The 7,130-nt window shown below is 43.8% G+C and overlaps 1 long non-coding RNA gene across 1 annotated transcript; it reads right to left on the minus strand.

Moving 5' to 3' along the window:
- Positions 1-2,648: 2,648 nt before the first annotated feature.
- On the minus strand, positions 2,649-5,284 carry LOC136359891 (uncharacterized). The gene is made up of 3 exons (XR_010743365.1): positions 4,811-5,284; positions 4,157-4,237; positions 2,649-3,026 (listed from the first exon to the last, which is right to left on the minus strand). It is a non-coding gene; the product is annotated as an uncharacterized lncRNA (long non-coding RNA).
- Between the last annotated feature and the right edge of the window lie 1,846 nt (positions 5,285-7,130).

Genomic DNA, 7,130 nt, shown 5'->3' on the forward strand with positions numbered 1-7,130 from the left:
ATGAAATAAACTTCCTCATCCACAGTTCCATGCAGTCTGAACTGAGGCTCAAGAGCAGGATTTATTTTTAATAATGACATGGGGATGAAGTGTGAAAGGGTGGGATCATGGGATATCATTTAAGGAGAAGACGAACATGAAAAACCAGAGCAGCAATGCCCCTGCCCTGACTGGGAGCAGAACTCCTGATTCCTGGTGGAAATGAGTCATTTCTTCTGCCTTCCATCTGTGACAGATGAAGGATAGCACAATCACAGAACCACAGAATATTCACAAGGATCATCCAATCCAAATCCTGGCCCTTCATAAGATTACCCCAAAAATCCCACCCTGTGCCTGACGCTGTTGTCCCAATACTCTCAGCTCTGCCAGGGTTGGTTTCACCAAAATCCCAAAATAATGAAGAATGAGATATTCTGAGAAATAATCAAAGCAAAACAAAAAGTGTGAGAAAGATCTGTTGCCATGGGAACAATGTGCATCAAACTGATGTCAAACATTCTGCAAAATAATCTCCCCGAGTTGTAAAATGCAGTGATGAAGGAGGTGAAAAAGGGAGGCTGCCAGTGTTTTATTTATAATATTTTTTATCTACCTGCTTGCCTGCGTGGTGTGCATATATCACACCCACACTCCCGCCCACAGCATACAGCTGTCTCTCTGAACTTTCTTAGATCTGCTCCAGAAATTCAGGTGGTGATGGGGGAGGAAGGAGAAGGAGAAGAAAAGAAAATAAAAGAAAATAACTTTCAGATTTGGCAAGAAAAAAAGTAACTCTGGATCTTTTTAGCAGCAGGTAGATGTGAGTTGAAGGGGACAGACTTGGTTCTCATGAAGATTCCCAGATCCTTTCCTGCGTACTTCTTCCCGGCTGAATGGCCCCAGGACAAACTGATGCCTGGGGTGCACAAGGCTGGTCCTCCTCGGGTGCAGGAGTGTTCAATGAGGTGACAGAAGATAATAACTAGTTTTTCTTCAGCCACCCACATTGCAAAGGGAGAAACAAGCTGGTGATGTCCCTCTGTGCTTTTAGACCTGGTGAACACAGTGAGCTGCTCCAAGGACAGAGCTGGGGCCTGTAAACTCCTGACATTAATATTTCTGTAGCCACCAGAGGAAGAATCTGGGTCCCCTGATGGGATCTTGGAAAACCAAGAAGAGCTACCACGATTTGCAGCAAAGCAAGCAGAAGAGAGAGAAGCATCATCCCTGAGGGCTGGAGTAGGTTTGGAAGCAGCAGCTTTAGCAAGCAGCAATTATTTTTCTGTAGGAAACAAGAAAGTTGTTTTCCCATTTGGCCAACAGCAACCTCTGTCTGGCACTGTTTGAACTTCTACAGAGATGCAAGCACATATATCCAGCTCGACACAGAGTTCCTCTGATATTCCCTTCTCAATTTTCTGAGAGCACTTCCAGGGTTCATTAATGCAGACCCTCAGCTCTGAGGAGCAGTGGCGTCACTGTCTCAGGAGTGTTATCCTGGTTCTGCCACATCTTGCTGTTTCACCTTTGCTCTGCTCCCAGACATGTCTCTCCTTGTTCATACACCTCATCTGCTGCTGTATTCCCCTCCAGAATCTCATCCTGAGGATCCTGGTAAACCTGACTCACTTAGAATCATGGAGCCACAGAACCACTGAGGTGGGAAAAGACCTCTAAGGTCGTCAAGTCCAGGTGCCAACCACCACGTTTCCCAAAAAACTTGTCCTTCAGTGCCACATCCACATGTTTTCTGAATCTTTCCAGGGTGGCTCACTGGGAACTTCCCCTGACTGGCCATGGCTCTTCTTGTCTCACCCCTGTCTTTGCATGGACAATTCCTCTTCCACAATTTTTGCCAGCCTCCATCCCACAAACTACTCCCTGAAAATATCCCAGTTCTCCTCAAACACAGCTTATTAAGAGGCCTCTGCAAAGGCCAGACACCAAAATTACACCACAAACCCATACAAGAAAATACAGGTGGATGGTGTTCTAAATCCATGAAAACAAGGACAAAAAGGTACAGCTTCTGCAAATCTGAACAGCTTTTTATTCCAGGTGGCTCTTTGGTCCTTTCCATGGAAACTGCAAGGGAAGAACCATGCTCTTTCAAAGTATGTGACACCTCCTTGATGACCTCAACAAATTTGGGGGGCATTAACCTGAAATAAAACACTGCACATAATTATTCAGATGGATCTTTATTGATGAAGCAAGGTTTTGTTCTACACAAAACTGAATTTTTTTTTTTTTTATATTATACCTCTTTTCTGTGTTTCAGTAGATCAAATTTTGCCACTGGATAAAAGTAAGTCTATTTTGGATTTCTATTCAGTAGTAAACCAATTTTGTACAATCAAAACTATTTACAGGAAGCACCTGATTTCAGTGAATTGCCTGTTTCTAATACAGAAAATCTCTGAGAAAACATGAGGAAAGCTGTGATATTACACATTCTATCTTTGACACCTCCACAAAAATAATCGATGTTCTCTCATATGAAACAAAGTTTCACAATAAAACTGCTGCTGCATCATACAAGTATCTACTTTTAAAGGTTGAAATAAGGATAAACAGGGCCACCTTTCCTCCTCTTTTGCAGCTGGTTTGTAAAGTCAGTTTACAGCTTTGAACTCTATGCGGAGGTGCACCAGTAAATCCCCCAACACACCCAGTGAACATCCACCTCTGCTAGCAACTTTTCTCCAAAATGGAAATAAAACTCACTGGACCGTGTGATATTTTGGTCTTCTGTCTAGATTTTAGGATTTAACTGGATTGTGGGGTGTTGTTGTTTTATTGTCTGGAGTTCCTAACCCCGGGGCAGCTGCATTTCTGTGTCGTTTGCAGCTTACAAAATACTTTGGGGTCCTTCAAGGTAGCCCAAACTCCTGATCCCAACTGATGGTCTGGAGCCCTACCAAATCCAGGGAAATGGGGAGCTCAAGGGAATTTTAGCCCTCTGATGAGGTGCTCCAGTATGTAGAAGGGTGAGTGGTCTCGATTCTTTTTAGACATCTCCTAGGAGACATCACTTTTCTGAGCTGAAAATGAACATCTTCCTCAAGCTGGGCTTTATGCTGTGTTTTTATTATCCACCTACTGAACTCCACATGAGGCAAAAAGGACAGAGACCATTACACCTTCATAATTTTACTGGGAAACAGGGAAGATCAAAGAGTATCAGTGTCCTCTCTGGTTGTATCCATTGTGTTCTCATATGTCCTGGAAATTCTGGAGCAACAAGCCCTGAATATTTTGATGCCTGGAATTACAGAGAGGATGGGTGGAGCTCTCTTGTTTGGTTTGTTTATGTTTTGTTGGGGTTTTTTTTGGAAACAAGCTGAAAGGATGAGCTGTTATTTAGAGCTGGCCCTGTGCCAGGCTGCGATTTCAGAACTCCAAGCAGCCTGGAGGTTAAGCTTGGAAGAGAGTAAATCTCGTGTTTTCACTCAAATTAATGAACATGAGTGCTGTTGCTCAGCTTTTTTGGCTTCCACGGGGTAAAAAGGAATGAAAAACCCCCAGTTGCTTTATTCTGGTTTGCTCCACAGTTACAGTGGGGTTGAAGCCTTTCCTTTCTTCCCCTGCCACTGTTCATACACCACTGCTTCAGAAACAGCGCAGTCTCAAGGAATGAGATGTTACTCCATGAAGGAGGGCTTTAAAAGTGAATTTTCAAGTGATTCCAAAAGGAAACAGCAAGTCTTTCAAAACTCCAGTGATGTCATAGGCTATTTTTGGATTTTGAAGGCCCAGGCCTGTTTGGTGAAGAGCCCAGAAAGAAGAAAGGCTAGAGATGGAACTTAAGCCATTTGGACACAGACATCTTCTTTTATCTGGTGTTTCTGTCCAACCTTGAACCTGCAGCAGCACTGGCACTGACATAAGGGCAATTCTACTGCCTAACAGAGGTGTTCTTGCCCTTCTTTCTGGAATTTGATCAAGTCAAGGGAAAACTCCCTATGTATCTGGCATAGCATTTGCCACATGTGATTCAATGAATTTTCAAGAAGGAATGTAATGAATTAATTGTGTGAATGGAGAAACACCAGTTTGGGATGAGGGGGCATTACAAGTAGACATCATCTGTGGTTGTGGCAGACAATGGTGTCTGCCTTTTACCTCTTTATAAACCTGTATGTGTGGATTTACTGTGGAAAATTAAATTTACTTTAACCTACTGTCCAGGTGCTTTTCCTGATGTTCCTCCAGATATTCCTGCTCTGTTTCACTTCAGCAAACTGATAGGAGCCTGCAAAAGAAACCAACTGGATTTGGGGTTGAAATAATCTGGAAGTCACCTAACAAGCATCTCATGCATCATAAATGCATCCTAAAAGTATGGGACTTTTTTTTCTAAATGGATGTTTTGGCTCCTCTCTCTACTTCTGCACACTTTTCTGGTACTAAAGAGTGGTGGTGACCATGGATGGGAAGAGTTTTTTTTCCCAGAACTGACAGATAGATGTGATTATTCTTGTTGTAAATTATTGAACTCTGATAGTGAAATAAGATCATAAACCCAATGCCTGGATTCCCAGAGTGACATGTGAAATTGGGATTGCATGGGAGTGACCTGCTGGACAGAGTAATGCTCAAAAAATTTCCTTGGGGGTCTTAATTTTGATGAATGTATTTAATTAAACACTTTGGATACGCAAAAAGATCGTCAGCTGGACTAAAAATACTCCCTGAACAAAGAGCCATAGGAAATAATGGGGCTTTGTATTTCCCTTTGTTTACTCCAAGAAAAATTGGAAGCCTTCCATATGTTTGGATTGGTGCAAGTGTCAGTGGAAGCAGAGAACCACTCGTCTCGACTCACCAGAGGTTTCCAGCTGCACTCCATGGACCTCCCTGGTGGGTGTGGGGAAGATCCTTGCCCATTGTTAGTCAGCTGAAATTCATAACACAGATGCCTCTAGCTCTAATTGGTGCAATTTTACAGCTGCCAAGCTGAAGAGGGTTGGAAATCACAAGGCCCAGAGGCTCAGCTGGTGCAGGCTGATAGTGCTCCACCCCGACGTCAGCAGGCTTGGCTGTGCCTCCTTGGCTGGATCAGGACAGATCTCATCATTTGCCTTTGTGCAGTCCTTTGTACTCTATTCAGCACAACCTGTTTAATCCAGGCGCCACATGTGCCAGGCAGACGAGGCTCTGCTGCACAGCCAAGGAGCATCTGCGGTCAGCGTAACCTCAGCAAAGGTCAATAAATCAGGTGATCAATTTGCCAGTCCTTGTTCTTACAGTACCAGTGAATTCCACACCTCTGTGCACATCTCAGTGTTCACATATGCAAAGGGTTGGAAAAAGGCAGCACAGAGCCAGAGGCTCTACCTTTTTTCAGACAAAATTTCTGTGAGAGAGAGAAGCTGGAGGGGTTTTGAGAATTTCTCCCTTAGGTTGCCCTGAAACAACTGAACAAATTAACAACCTGCTTCTGAAGCAGCCACATGCTGTGCCTCCAACTTGTTGCATCATTGCTTCTGCCCCAGGGGTTTCCACCACAGAAAAGTGGATTTTAGTGAAATAATGCTTTGAGAAGGCTTTATTTTTCCAGGAAATTTCTTTCAGTTAAAGGAAATCCCTTCTTGGGGATATTCTACAGAGCCTGCTGCAGGCAGTTAACAAATGCAGGTAGTGGCCTCTGTCTCTTTTGTGGAAGATAATTACTCCTCAAAGTGGGGAATTTGGAAGAATTCATCTGCTCTGAATGAACACCTGCAGCCCTTTACTCCCCTTGGCCAAAGGAAGTTGGTCTCCTAATTATGAACCAAGCACAAGGCAACCAACAGGTGCTGAGGTGGCACAAAACACAGTCTCCAGCTCTGTGTGTGTCTGGTGCCATCCTATAATATATGAAGCAATTAAAAAAATTTATCAAAGCACAAAGTTTTGAAGAGAGACAAAGCTGTAGCCCAAGTGGGTTGCAAGTTGCAAGCACACTTCATCTTCCAGACAGATGCACCAGGGACCCTCCCAAACTTGCTACTGCCCCCAATGAGATGTAGGAATGAGACAAGAAAACTGAAGCTTTGGGGCCTAATTGAACCAAAAGGGTTGTCCAGCCCTGGCACAGATGTCCAGGGCAGCAGTGGAGTCCCCATCTCTGGAGGGGTTTAAAGGCTTTGCACATGTGGCACCTGGGGACATGGGTCAGTGGTGGCTTTGGCAGTGTTGAATTAATGGTTGGACTCGATGATCCTAGAGGGAGTTTCCAACCTGAGTGATTCTCTGATGCTCTGATAAGGCTCATGAAGGCATCTCAGAAACCTCCCCAATTTTGAAGCTTTCCATTACCAGCACAATGTGCATTTGTGTGTCAGAGAATGCATCCATACCATAAAATCTCTGAAAGGGAACTGACATATTTGTATCCAGACTGAGCAGAAAATGCCATGCTGTCATAAAAAACAACAATAACAACAACAACAAAACAAAACAAAAACAAAAAATAAAAAACAAACAAATGAACAACAACAACAAAATACACCAAGTTCCAGACTGCCATTCCTTTTGCATGCAAAGCTTTGGTGCACAGCAAACAAAAACTACAATTTGTGGGTGGGAAAAGATGACTCTGGTTTGGTTTTGGCTTAAAAACGAACATAAAGCAGCACAGAGCAAGAAGAGCCAGTAGTAAAGGGAGGCAGGGTAAACTTCTCTCTGTCAGGAGAGGAAGGAGCAGGAAAAGGAAATCTCTGGTTTTTTCCCTTTTTGCCAATACCTCCCTGAGTCACCCAGCACAGAACCGTCGTGCTGAGTTTTGCTCTTTTGGGGGAATATTAAAAGAAAAGGTAGGAGTGGGAAATTGCTTTATTCCAGTTCTGGAGAGGTCTTCACTCACACGCTCAGCCTCATTTCTGAATCCATACCAATGGCACAACACGACCAGACAATGACTCAAACTGTGTCAAGCTCTCATCCTACAAGCCTCCAGAAAACATTATCAGGAAGGACTATGCTATAAATAACTTCCAGTCTACCTTTTCAGAAAGCAAGGGAGATTGGACGTGCAGCAAGTCAGCAGAACAACCACGATGCTTTGATGATTTCCTCCCTGATTGATGCTCCTTGCCCTGGGGACCTCAATTCATCAACCTGAGCTTCTCTTGTCAGGGTGGACAACTCATCCCCAGCTGATG

The sequence above is a fragment of the Sylvia atricapilla genome, chromosome 4, assembly GCF_009819655.1.
Source record: "Sylvia atricapilla isolate bSylAtr1 chromosome 4, bSylAtr1.pri, whole genome shotgun sequence".
Lineage (NCBI taxonomy): Eukaryota > Metazoa > Chordata > Aves > Passeriformes > Sylviidae > Sylvia > Sylvia atricapilla.